Here is a 14,717-nt window from a genome sequence, read left to right as displayed (position 1 = left end):
AAAAACCGAGATGTTGCTAAACCCACTATTTTGGATATCAAGGAATTTAATTATGAAAATTGCTCTTTGATTGGTTGTATTTCCTTGTTGCAATCCGTGCTAGATTCTCCTCATGCTTATAGTCAAAATAAGGCCTTTACCGAACACATTGTTGATGCCTTGATGCAATCTTATGAAGAAAAACTTGAGTTGAAAGTTTCCATCCCTAGAAAACTCTATGATGAGTGGGAACCTACTATTAAAATTAAAATTAAAAATTATGAGTTTCATGCTTTGTGTGATTTGGGTGCTAGTGTCTCCACTATTCCCAAAACTTTGTGTGATTTGCTAGATTTCCGTGATTTTGAAGATTGCTCTCTAAACTTGCATCTTGCGAATTCAACTATTAAAAAGCCTATGGGAAGAATTAATGATGTTCTTATTGTTGAAAATAGGAATTATGTGCCCGTAGATTTTATCGTTCTTGATATAGATTGCAATCCTTCATGTCCTATTATTCTTGGTAGACCTTTCCTTAGAACGATTAGTGCGATTATTGATATGAAGGAAGGGAATATAAGATTCCAATTTCCCTTGAGAAAGGGTATGTAACACTTCCCTAGAAAGAAAATAAAATTACCATATGAATCTATCATGAGAGCCACTTATGGATTGCCTACCAAAGATGGCAAAACCTAGATCTATCCTTGCTTTTATGCCTAGCTAGGGGCGTTAAACGATAGCGCTTGTTGGGAGGCAACCCAATTTTATTTTTGTTTTTTGTTTTTTGCTTCTGTTTAGGAATAAATAATCCATATTGCCTCTGTTTTGATGTGGTTTTATGTTTTAATTTGTGTTTGTGCCAATTAGAACCTATAGGATAAGCTACGATGATAGTTGATTTGATTCTGCTGAAAAACAGAAACTTTGCACTCATGAGAAAAAATTCAATAAATCACAGAAAAGAGATTTTGCGTTGATTCTTTTTTTTTCTGATCAATAAGCAAATTTTCCAGTACGTCCTATTTTGGTAGAATTTTTAGCGTTCCAGAAGTTTGCGTTAGTTACAGATTGCTACAGACTGTTCTGTTTTTGACAGATTCTGTTTTGCGTGTGTTGTTTGCTTATTTTGATGAATCTATGGCTAGTAAAATAGTTTATAATCCATAGAGAAGTTGGAATACAATAGGTTTAACACAAATATAAATAAAGAATGAGTTCATTACAGTACCTTGAAGTAGTCTTTTGTTTTCTTTCACTAACGGAGCTCACGAGATTTCTATTGAGTTTTGTGTTGTGAAGTTTTCAAGTTTTGGGTGAATTCTTTTGATGGATTATGGAACAAGGAGTGGCAAGAGCCTAAGCTTGGGGATGCCCATGGCACCCCCAAGATAATCCAAGGACACCAAAAAGTCAAAGCTTGGGGATGCCCCGGAAGGCATCCCCTCTTTCTTCTACTTCCATCGGTAATTTACTTGGAGCTATATTTTTATTCACCACATGTTATGTGTTCTGCTTGGAGCGTCTTGTATTATTTGTGTCTTTGCTTGTTAGTCTACCACAATCATCCTTGTTGTACACACCTTTTGAGAGAGCCATACATGAATTGGAATTCGTTAGAATACTCTATGTGCTTCACTTATATCTTTTGAGCTTGATAGTTTTTGCTCATACTACTTCACTTATATCTTTTGAGCGTGATAATTTTTGCTCTAGTGCTTCACTTATATCTTTTAAAGAAACTATTGATCTCTCATGCTTCACTTAGATTATTTTGAGAGACGTTAATAGCATGGTAATTTTCTTAATGTTAATATACTTGGTATTCAAGATATGTGAAACTTTCTTTTGAGTGAATTGAATACTAAGATAAGTTTGATGCTTGATGATTGTTTTGAGATATGGAGGTGATAATATCAAAGTCGTGCTAGTTGGGTGATTATGAATTTGAGAAATGCTTGTGTTGAAGTTTGCAAGTCCCGTAGCATGCACGTATGGTTAAAGTTGTGTAACAAATTTGAAACATGAAGTGTACCTGGCTTGTGCATCCTTATGAGTGGCGGTCGGGGACGAGCGATGGTCTTTTCCTTCCAATCTATCCCCCTAGGAGCATGCGCGTAGTACTTGATTTTTGATGACTTCTAAATTTTTGCAACAAGTATATGAGTTCTTTTGACTAATGTTGAGTCCATGGATTATACGCACTCTCACCTTTCCGCCTTTGCTAGCCTCTCTAATACCGCGCACTTTTCGCCGGTATCATACACCCACCATATACCTTCCTCAAAACAGCCACCATACCTACCTATTATGGCATATCCATAGCCATTCCAAGATATATTGCCATGCAAATTTCCACCGTTCCGTTTATTATGACACGCTCCATCATTGTCATATTGCTTTTTGCATGAACATGTAGTTGACATTGTATTTGTGGCAAGGACACCTTCATAATTTTCATACATGTCGCTCTTGATTCATTGCATATCCCGGTACACCACCGGAGGCATTCATATAGAGTCATATTTTTGTTCTAAGTATCGAGTTGTAATTGTTGAGTTGTAAGAAAAATAAAAGTGTGATGATAATCATTATTAGAGCATTGTCCCAGTGAGGAAAGGATGATGGAGACTATGATTCCCCCATAAGTCGGGATAAGACTCCGGACGAAAAAAAAAGAAAGGCCATAAAAAAAGAGAAAAGGCCCAAATAAAAAATTAAAAAAAATAAAAAAAATGAGAGAAAAAGAGAGAAGGGACAATGCTACTATCCTTTTACCACACTTGTGCTTCAAAGTAGCTCCATGATCTTCATGATAAGAGAGTCTCATATGTTGTCACTTTCATATACTAGTGGGAATTCTTCATTATAGAACTTGGCTTGTATATTCCAATGATGGGCTTCCTCAAAAGTGTCCTAGGTCTTCGTGAGCAAGAAAGTTGGATGCACACCCACTTAGTTTCTTTTGTTGAGCTTTCATATACTTATAGCTCTAGTGCATCTGTTGCATGGCAATCCCTACTCACTCACATTGATATCTATTGATGGGCATCTCCATAGCCTGTTGATATGCCTAGTTGATGTGAGACTATCTTCTCCTTTTTGTCTTCTCCACACAATCCCCATCATTATATTCTATTCCACCCATAGTGCTATATCCATGGCTCACGCTCATGTATTGCATGAAGGTTGAAAAAGTTTGAGATTATTTAAGTATGAAACAATTGCTTGGCTTGTCATCGGGGGTATAGAAGTTGGGAACATCTTTGTGTGACGAAAATGAAGCATAGCCTAACTATATGATTTTGTAGGGATGAACTTTCTTTTGCCATGTTATTTTGAGAAGACATGATGCTTTGATTAGTATGCTTGAAGTATTATTACTTTTATGTCAATATGAACTGTTGTCTTGAATCTTTCGGATATGAATATTCATATCACAATTAAGAAGATTTACATTGAACTTATGCCAAAGTATCACTCCGCATCAAAAATTCTTTTTTTTATCATTTACCTACTCGAGGACGAGCAGGAATTAAGCTTGGGGATGCCTGATACGTCTCCAACGTATCTATAATTTTTGATTGCTCCATGCTACTTTATCTACTGTTTTGGACTATATTGGGCTTTATTTTCCACTTTTATATTATTTTTGGGACTAACCTATTAACCGGAGGCCCAGCCCAGAATTGTTGTTTTTTGCCTATTTTAGTGTTTCAAAGAAACGGAATATCAAACGGAGTCCAAACGGAATGAAACCTTCGGGAACGTGATTTTATCACCGAACGTGATCCAGGAGACTTGGACTCTACTCCAAGAAGTGCCAGAGGTGGTCACGAGGGTGGAGGGCGCCCCCCTGGGCGCGCCCCCCTACCTCGTGGGCCCCCTGTTGCTCCACCGACGTACTCCTTCCTCCTATATATACCTACGTAACCCTGACAAATCAGAGAGAGAGCCAAAATCCTAATTCCACCACTGTAACCTTCTGTATCCACGAGATCCCATCTTGGGGCCTGTTCCGGAGCTCCGCCGGAGAGGGCATCCACCATGGAGGGCTTCTACATCAACACCATAGCCCCTCCGATGAAGTGTGAGTAGTTTAGTTCAGACCTTCGGGTCCATAGCTAGTACCTAGATGGCTTCTTCTCTCTTTTTGGATCTCAATACAATGTTCTCCCCCTCTCTTGTGGAGATCTATTCGATGTAATCTTCTTTTTGCGGTGTGTTTATTGAGACCGATGAATTGTGGGTTTATGATCCAGCTTATCTATGAATAATATTTGAATCTTCTCTGAATTCTTTTATATATGATTGAGTTATCTTTGCAAGTCTCTTCGAATTATCCGTTTGGTTTGGCCAACTAGATTGGTAGTTCTTGCAATGGGAGAAGTGTTTAGCTTTGGGTTCAATCTTGCGGTGTCCTTACCCAGTGACAGAAAGGGTTGCAAGGCACGTATTGTATTGTTGCCATCGAGGATAACAAGATGGGGTTTTATCATATTGCATGAATTTATCCCTCTACATCATGTCATCTTGCTGAAGGTGTTACTCTGTTTTTAACTTAATACTTTAGATGCATGCTGGATAGCGGTCGATGAGTGGAGTAATAGTAGTAGATGCAGAATCGTTTCGATCTACTTGTTTTGGACGTGATGCCTATATACATGATCATACCTAGATAACGTCATAATTATTCGCTTTTCTATCAATTGCTCAACAGTAATTTGTTCACCCACCATAGAATACTTATGCTCTTGAGAGAAGCCACTAGTGAAACCTATGGCCCCCGGGTCTATTCTCATCATATCAATCTCTATCACTTTATTACTTGCTTTGTTTTTACTTTGTATTTTCCTTTTCACTTTGCATCTATCTATCAAAAATACCAAAAATATTATTTATCATCGCTATCAGATCTCACCCTCGTAAGTGACCGTGAAGGGATTGACAACGCCTAATCGCGTTGGTTGCGAGTAGCTATCGTTTTGTGTAGGTACGAGGGACTTGTGCGTGGTCTCCTACTGGATTAATATCTTGGTTCTCAAAAACTGAGGGAAATACTTACGCTACTTTGCTGCATCATCCTCTCCTCTTCGAGGAAATCCAACGCAGTGCTCAAGAGGTAGCAGAGGAACACAAGAATTTTCTACACTCCAAACACCCAGAGAAGTCTGACGACTGGATTACACGTGAACAAACGAGGACTTTCGCCGGTTGGTTGCAGAAACATGCCATGCACGATGGCGATATTGAAGATGACCTATACTCGATGTCCCAGTTACCATCTTCAAATATAATGACTTTCAAAGGGTACCAGATAAATGACAATACATTTTACACGATCGCCCAAGATAAGAAGAGCACCAACCAAAACAGTGGTGTCCGCTTTGATGCAACAACCAACACGGGAAAGGAAACATATTATGGTTACATAGAGGACATATGGGAACTTAACTATGCAGGTGGTTTGAAGGTCCCTTTGTTTTGGTGCAAATGGGTCAATATGACACGAGGCAGGGTAATGGAAGACCCGCAGTACGGAATGACAATAGTGGATCTCAACAATCTTGCGTATGTAGAAGAACCATTTGTCCTAGCCACTAATGTGGCGCAGGTTTTTTATGTGAAAGACATGTCTACCAGGCCGAGAAAAAGAAAAGATAAGGAAGCGAATGGATCATACGACGAGCCAAAGCGCCACATAGTTCTTTCAGGGAAAAGAAGCATCGTGGAAGTGGATGACAAGACAGACATGTCAGAAGATTATGAAAAGTTTGATGAAATTGCTCCATTCGCAGTGAATATTGACCAGAGCATCCAGTTAAATGACGAAGATTTTCCATGGCTACGGTGCAAAGGGACACACGCGAAGAAAAAGTTTCACACCCAAAGATCCGGGATGTGATCGGCTTCACTATCATCACTTTCTTCTGTGTTTCACACCCAGGAGGGAATCTCTGTAATAGTTAGGGTAGTTATACGTTTTGGCATTTGAAACGCGAAGAAATTTTATGTGCAAATAAATTCTTTCATGCATTTACTATCTTTTTTGAAGTATCAGGGTTTCGGACGAAAACTCATCTGTTACAAAGGCATTTCATTTTTTTAATAACCTAAGCATTACCAAATTGAATATAATGATAAAACACAATAATATTAAACATAAGAAAAAAGAATCACTGAAAAATCTTTTTTCAAAGTTAAGTTATTCACAAACTAGTGATTCACACAAATTTCAAATAATTCAAAATTTAAGCTATTCAAATTTGAAAACTACCGGCACTAATAGAAAGTTTGTAATTTTTTGTACCTAAGGCAAAAATATTCAGAAAGAAACTCTAGATACAATAAAAAACAACTCAAAAATAAATAAAACAAAAAAATATAAAGCAAAAAAATTTAAGAAAATAAAAAAGCCCGCCTACTGGGCCAAAGCGGCATGCATACGACTAGAAACACAACCTTCTGTTGGGCCAGGATGCAGGCCCGCAAAGGCCCAGTAGGCCCACAGGGCAGCACTAAACAGGTAGGCCCAACAGGCCTGCTTATGAGAGGAGCTCGAGAGAGCTACCGTACTGGGGCTTATAAACCAGTGCGGTAGCCCTTCGACTAGCAGGTGGGACTAAACTTGCCGCACCGCACTGCGCCAGCACACCCCTTTAGTACCGGGTCGTGGCACAAACCGGTACTAAAGGGGGGGTCTTTAGTACCGGTTGGAGCCACCACCCGGTACTAAAGGGGGGCGCTTCCCGCCGCTTGGCCTGGCCAAAACAGACCTTTAGTACCGGGTCGTGGCACCAACCGGTACTAAAGGTCCATCCTATATATACAACAGTTGAAAAAATTCACTTTCCCTCTCTGTTTCTTCCCTCCGTTGCGCCGCCCTGCCCCGGTCGATGCCGTCCCCGTCGATGTCGCCGCCCCCGCCCCTCGTCACTGACCCCGGCCGTCCCCGCCCCTCGTCGCCGCCCCCGTCGACGTCGCCGCCCGGCCGTCCCCGTCCCTGTCGTCCCCGTCGCCGCGCCCCGGCCGCCCGTCGCCGCGCCCCGCACCATCGTCGCCGCCCCGTCCCGTCGCCCCGTCGTCGCCGCCCCGTCCTGTCGCCCCGTCGTCGCCTCGCCGGTGAGCTCGCCCCGGCCGTCATGTCCACACAAACACACATGTACACACTACACACACACACACATTATAGAATTTTAGTTATAGATTTTTTTCTGTTTTTTAGTTATAGAAATGTTAGAAATTATATTGTTTTGTAGTTATAGAAATATTTTTAGAAATGTTAGTTATATAGAAATGTTATAAATTTTTCCTGTTTTTTAGTTATAGAAATATTAGAAATGTTATAAATTTTTTCTGTTTTTTAGTTATAGAAATATTTATAAAAATGTTAGCAATTTTTCTGTTTTTTAGTTATAGAAATATTAGAAATGTTAGTTATATAATCAGAAATGTTAGAAATTATAGAATTAGTTTTAGTTAGATGAATTAGATTAATGTCAAATTGTTAGAATTTGCATATGGAATGTTAGATTAATGTTACTTTTTGCGGGCATATAGTATTTGTTCTCGACGATATGCCCGGCCCGCATCCTCACCGTCGACCCGTTCGTGACGACGTCATGCTTCAGAGGACCCATGTCCAGGACTGGGCTCCGCCGGGCTGGCACTGGGAGGTGCTACCTGGAGGGGTGCGCCACTTGGTGAGGAACCCGGCCTCAGGTCCCATCATCGACCCTGATCTTCTTTGGTGGCGTTCGCGTGGGCCACATTTGGTGCAGAGGCAGCCGGCCCCGCCAGAGGTGGTGCGTCACCGTGTCAGGGAGGAAGACGAGCATGTCCATCGCTACATGGCTGCTATGGACGACATCAGGTCCTCCACTACTTGGCAGGTTCTTTGGGCAGATGACCGGAGATATGATCATGTGATGGTTCCTTCTCTTTGGGTGTCCACCGCCCGCGCCCCAGGAACCGCGAGTGGCGCCCTAGATTCTTCTGTAGTACTCGATCTTTATTAGGTACCTAGCCAGTGATGTACTCGATATATAATATTCGAGACGATGTATTCGAGATTATATATATTATTCGAGATGATGATGTATTTTGAGATTATATAGTAATCGAGACAATGCATATATATTATGTACTGTATGATTCAGTTTTTCCTTATTGATTGCATCCATGCATTGTAATTTGAATACTAAATTGTCCTATATTTCTTCTGTATTAGTTAAGTAAAAGCTATGGCGGACAATACCGGCAGAGACAGAGAAGAGGAATTGTTCGACATCATACGCAGCCCTGGCAGGCTAGATGATCTGAATGAAGCAGATGACGGCTCCCAATATCTGAACAATAGCGGAGAGGATGATGAAAAGATATTCGATCTCGACGACCGAGCCGATGAAGTCATGAACTATGATTCTGATTATGATGACACAAACAATGTTTATGATGACACAGAGAATGTTGATCTTCAAATAACAAAGACTACCGGCGAGGTATATTTATATAAGCAGGCATCTGGTAATCATCACAAGTTTTTTTTATTTTAAGATATATGAACGAATCGATCTTCTTCTTTCAGCCCTCCGGATCGAGCAAATCTGCTTCTACAGACAGCAGGACAAAGCGAGGCCCGAGCAGATTGTTGAAGGACGGTGTAAAGTACAACATCGAATCCGTCAAACCTAGTGGCGAACCCTTGACGCCTAAGAACATTGAAAACAAGTGGACTCATCAGTGCGGAGTTCTTGTGAAGGAAAAACTCCCGATCTCCATTCAAGAATGGGAAGAGCCAAAGACTAAACGTCCAGGTGTTACTTGGGTCGACGACAGAGCCAAACAAGACCTTTGGGATTCTCTGGTGGAACATTTCACCCTACCAGATTATTTCACTAAAGCAGATGTGGACAAAGTGAAGGGCGCTGCTCTTAAGAAGATGGCAATTGCATTCAACACCCACAAGAAAACTGTATGGGCCAACTACCTCGCTGCAAAAAGGAAGACTCCAGAATTCACGGGAACACTGGAGAAGCAAAGAGAACACTGGGACGATTTCATGAAATTCAAGGATTCAGAAATATCTAAGGAACGGTCGATAAAAAACAAGGCCAATGCCGCAAAAAAGACACAGTTCCATAGGCTGGGTCCAGGTGGCTGTGCAGTGGGAATGCCTAAGTGGGATAAGTCTGAGCAAGAGATGGAGGGTGCAGGGGTCACTCCGATTACTAGGAGCTGGCCCCCAGGTGCAGAACTTGGTTCTATGCGCATGGGGGGCATTGGACCCGAAGACAGGCCTGGTTTCGAAGAAGGCAAGTCTAAAAGGAGCCGAACAAAAGATACTTGACGCAATAGAAGAAGCTCGAGCGGGGGTGTTCGCGCCCAACAGAGAGAACGACGAGCTTACGCGCGCCCTGGGAAATCCTGAACACCCGGGAAGAACACGAGGCATGGGCGTTATTCCCTGGTATGAGGGCTTTTCGGACTGGAATGACGACTACAGGTCCCGTGCAAGAAAGAAGATGGAGGAGGAGAAGAAGAGGAAGCTGGAGGAGGAGCAGAGGAAGCAGGATGCAGAACGCCTTCATGGCCTAGAAGCAAGGCATGCGGACTTGGCACTCAAATTCCAGCAGCAGCAGCAGCAGCAGATCGACTCACTTAGCCAGGAAAGGGGGTCTCAGCAGCGGCAGCAGCAAGCGGATGATCGTCCATCATTGGATAGCACCGTACCATCCATGCCGAGAAGCAGCATTGGTTCTGCCCCGGTGACACACTACTGGATACATACCACCATGTGGATGACATCATAGAGAACACTAACTATGAGCTACACTCCAAAATGAAGAACATATCCATGAAGGTGGCGGACGGCGTTGCTTTCACAATTACCCCTGAAGCAACCTTCCATTGCATCCCGATTCCAGAGGGCTATGCTCGTGTCATGGTTGATGAAGTGGTGGAGACATATTCGATGCTAGTACTTGACATTGCTGGAGGTGACAGCGAGCGCACACTGGGAGATGTCATACATCATATCATCCTATGGAGAAAGGATTGCATCATCTTTCCAAGTCCACCGACAACGTGTCGTCTGCCGACTCCTCCTTGAAGTCCGCCACCGAGTCAGCAGACTCCCGCTCCTCCAAGTCCACAAATGCGTGAGCTGACTCCTCCTCGAAGTCCGCCACCTCCTCCAAGTCCCCGAACGCTTGAGCAGACTCCTCCTCCTTCATGTCCGGTACAGCGTCAGGCCACTCCTCCTGCTACAAGTCCGGCACAGCGTCAGCCACGTCAGCCGTCTCCGTCGTCTCAGCAATCGCAGAAGAGACACGCCGCAGCTATGGTGCGTAGCGGTACGAGTCGAGGTAGTACAGGAAGTACAGGCGGAGATAAGAGATATAAATATGGTCCAAGCCTTGCTCCTCTTCCTCAGAGGCCTTACGACATGACCGAGGAGCAAAACGCAGCCATAGTGCAGGCCCAAGTGGACGCCCATTTTGGACCGAAACCGGCACCGCCGCCAAAGGAGAAAGTGCCTGAGAAAACGATTGACCAATTCATTCGTATGGCTAGAGCACCAGCTCCCAAGCCTGTTGACTCAGACTATGAGCGTGAAATCAGGAAGCTACATCAAGCACGGCTACAGAGGAAAGCGAGCTCGAGCTCGAGCCAACAAGCAGCTGGCAAAAAATGCGGGAAAACCGTTCCCCAGCTGGGAGAACAAGCAGCGCAAGCGATCCCCCCGCTTGTTGTGCCAACAACACATGAGAGGAGTACGCGTGCCAAATATTATTGTCGGCAAACCATTAGCGTTCCCCGGCAGGGCGATGTGGTAATAACCGAGGAGCATATAATGCAGGCTGAAATGCTCAAGATCTCTGTTGGACAACTCCTCGAAATCGAGCCCATGTCTCCGCTTAGAGAATCGGAAGTAAAATGGAAATATGTCCGGGGCCAACCTTTGGTCCATCCAGACAAGGTCAAGGACCTCCCAACAAGAATGTATGAATTGCATCAATGGTACATGAACATTACCAAGATTTCCAATCGAGAGTCCCTCATGGTGAATATCAAGCATGGGCATTATTACCATGAGAAAGTCTGGCCATTGAGTATCCAGAACTATTTCAGTTATACAATCAAGACGCACTCGACAAGTCTATCGTCAGTTGCTATTGTCTGTAAGTGATTTCTTTCTGTAATTTAAGTCTCAAGCTAGTTATGTAGTGATAATTTTGATCAATCATTACATGTAATTATCCTCACTATATTCTTTTTTGTGGTATTATATGCAGGATGAAGATGTATGAAATGAAAAAATCTAGATGCTATGGCATTGGGTTCATTGACCCAAATACCATTAATGAGGACATATGGAAGCTTCCATTTTATCAAGCAGGTGTAGAGGAAAGCATGCTAGAGTTCTTGAAGTGCCTCAATACCAATGAAGATATACTACTTCCTTACAACTTCCCGTGAGTCACACTGTCTTGTACTACAAATTCTATTTTTGCTTACTAGCTAGATAGATGTTAATAATTAAGTGTATACGGTTTATGGTAGTTGATTAATTTTATGCACATGCTCGCTTAATTAAGACATGCAAACGTGTGCGCATGCAGTTGGCACTGGGTCTTGTTAGACATTAAAGTTGAGGAAGGAAAAGTTGAATTACTGGACTCACTAACTAAAGAAGATAAAGACTTCACCATCGTGAAGGGGATAGTCAACAGGTAATTTCAATCATTATTAACTATATCTCGGCCTATTATTAGTTCGTCATTTCTTGATATGAACTATTTAATAACCCCTTTATTAATTTTCTTTGCCGGCGGGCAGGGCATGGGCAAAGTTCATCAAGGTGACTCCAGGCAACTGAGCAAAAAAGTTGTTTTGGCATCGACCAAAGGTAAGTAATTAAGTAGTACTAGCTAGCTACCATCTCTTTAATTCTTGTTTCAATATCATTAATTAATTATCATGCTTGATTAATCATTATCTAATTCAATTCCATTCTCGTAAAGGCCCTGAAGCAGGCGTCGGGGAATAATCTGTGTGCATTCTACATTTGCGAGAACATTCGCATGATGGCGTCCGAAAGGAGCAGATCTGATAGACAGGACTGGGTACGTTTGTCGGAACACTATTCACACCATTATCGATATCTAGTCACACAACTAATACACATGCATATTGATCTCCTTCTTAACAGTTCAGAGAGGTGCGGGATAAGCTCCTACCATCGGACCGCATACTAGCACTTCAAGAGGAAATAGCCGGATTTTTGCTCGACCAGGTCATAGATCCCAAAGGAGAATACTATTACCCGCTACCTCCCCATGAACCACTTGTCATCGTGCTCCGGAGGCACCAAGGCAACATATGTAGGAGAAATTGTATATGTATATATATGTGTATGTGTGAATAATTAATGGTGTTGGTTGTGAGACATTCGATGATATATGTATATATACATATATATATATATACATATATATATATATATATATACGATTCTACGTACGAGAAAATCTATTTATATATATGCATAACGTGTACAATTCGTAGTATCGTGAAAATCTATTTATATACATGGAAAATAAAGCTAAACCCCCCCCCCAAACATTTACTACCGGTTGGTGTTACCAACCGGTACTAATGTCCTACGCGCACACGGGTCTGGCTCGTGCCACGTGGTGTCACTTTAGCGCCGGTTCGTGACAAACCGGTACTAAAGGGGGGCCCTTTAGTCCCCACTCTTTAGTGCCGGTTGGCAAACCGGCACTAAAGGCCGTTACGAATCGGCACTAAAGGCCGGTTTTGCACTAGTGAACCAACGCAATAAAGGGGTTGTCAATCCCTTCACGGCCACTTGCGAAAGTGAGATCAGATAGAGATAGTATGATAAGATAAATATATTTTTGGTATTTTATGATATAGATGCAAAAAGTAAAGATGCAAATAAAAGTAGATTGAAAGCTTATATGATAAAATATAGACCCGGGGGGCATAGGTTTCACTAGTGGCTTCTCTCAAGATAGCATAAGTATTACGGTGGGTGAACAAATTACTGTCGAGCAATTGATAGAAAAGCGAATAATTATGAGATTATCTAGGCATGATCATGTATATAGGCATCACGTCTATGAAAAGTAGACCGACTCCTGCCTGCATCTACTATTATTACTCCACACATCGACCGCTATCTAGCATGCATCTAGAGTACTAAGTTCATAAGAACAGAGTAACACATTAAGAAACATGACATGATGTAGAGGGATAAACTCAAGCAATATGATATAAATCTCATCTTTTTATCCTCGATGACAACAATACAATACGTGCCTTGCAACCCTTTCTGTCACTGGGTAAGGACACCGCAAGATTGAACCCAAATCTAAGCACTTCTCCCATGGCAAGAAAGATCAATCTAGTAGGCCAAACCAAACTGATAATTTGAAGAGACTTGCAAAGATAACTCAATCATACATAAAATAATTCAGAGAAGATTCAAATATTATTCATAGATAAGCTAGATCATAAACCCACAATTCATCGGTCTCAACAAACACACCGCAAAAAGAGTTGTGAGTAGGTTAGTCCCATCTCCGGTTAGTAGGTTAGTCCCAAAAAATGATATAAATGTGTAAAATAAAGCCCATAAACATTCAAAAGGGGTAATATAATAGCATGGAACAATCAAAAATTATAGATACGTTGAAGACGTAACAAACATCCCCAACACTACTAGGGAAAACCCTAGCAGTAGCGCTGGTTTTGTGCGCACTAGTAGCACGGGTAGGCGCGCTACTAATAATGCCCTACAGCTATTGCTTAGCAGTAACGCGTGCCCGCACGCGCTACTAATAGGACAAATAGCTGCAGCGTTTGTTCACTCCCACGCTACTGCTAATGTAACTAGTGGCAGCGTGTTTTCTCTCCATCGCTACTAGTATTTTTTTTATTTTTTTTATTTTTAGTGTATTTATGCGCCATCGTACAAATATTGGTACAATACCAGTTATGAGGTTTACATCATTATGTCCATAACAGTGTGTCAAATGAAGGTGGATTAGGTTCAAGTGGAGGCAATATGTGGTGCATGTCAAAAGTATACTACTAATCCAAACTTGATCTAGTTTGGACTAGTAGTACTTTCGATGTGCACCACATATTTCCTCCACTTGAATCTAATCCGCCAGCACAAGCTATTTAATCATCATCATAGTCATTACCACCAACAGTATTTATTTAATCACCACTAACACTAGCTAATAATAATCATCATAGTCATTACATAGTCATTACCACCAACACTAGCTATTTTATCATCATAGTAATAGTGTAGCACATCATCATCTTCAAACTCATTTATAGCTAGTTAATCACTCATGCTGCTCTCTCTTAGGTAAAATAACATAAAACATGTATAGCTCTCCTCCTTGATCAAGTTGGAGCATGGAGATGAACCTGTCTCCTAATCGTGGGTAGCGCATCTGTTTGCTGCCCCCTAGTACTTCTCTGCGCTCCCCCATCACATATTTGGTCCAGTCTTGCACTATTAAGCATCCGTCGCTAATCTTGAATGCATTAAAGTAATCTGTAGGATATCTTGGTCGTAAGCTAATAATACTCATGGTACCTTTAGTCTCGATCCCATAAGGCACAACATTCATCGGGAGTCCCTGTTGAAGAACATCGTATGGTAACATACTTAGCAATGAAGTTTAGCTTCA

This window comes from Triticum aestivum, chromosome 6B (genome assembly GCF_018294505.1).
Source record: "Triticum aestivum cultivar Chinese Spring chromosome 6B, IWGSC CS RefSeq v2.1, whole genome shotgun sequence".
NCBI classification, from domain to species: domain Eukaryota; kingdom Viridiplantae; phylum Streptophyta; class Magnoliopsida; order Poales; family Poaceae; genus Triticum; species Triticum aestivum.
The sequence above is the reverse complement of the archived record's forward strand: the minus strand, read 5'-3'. Positions refer to the sequence as shown.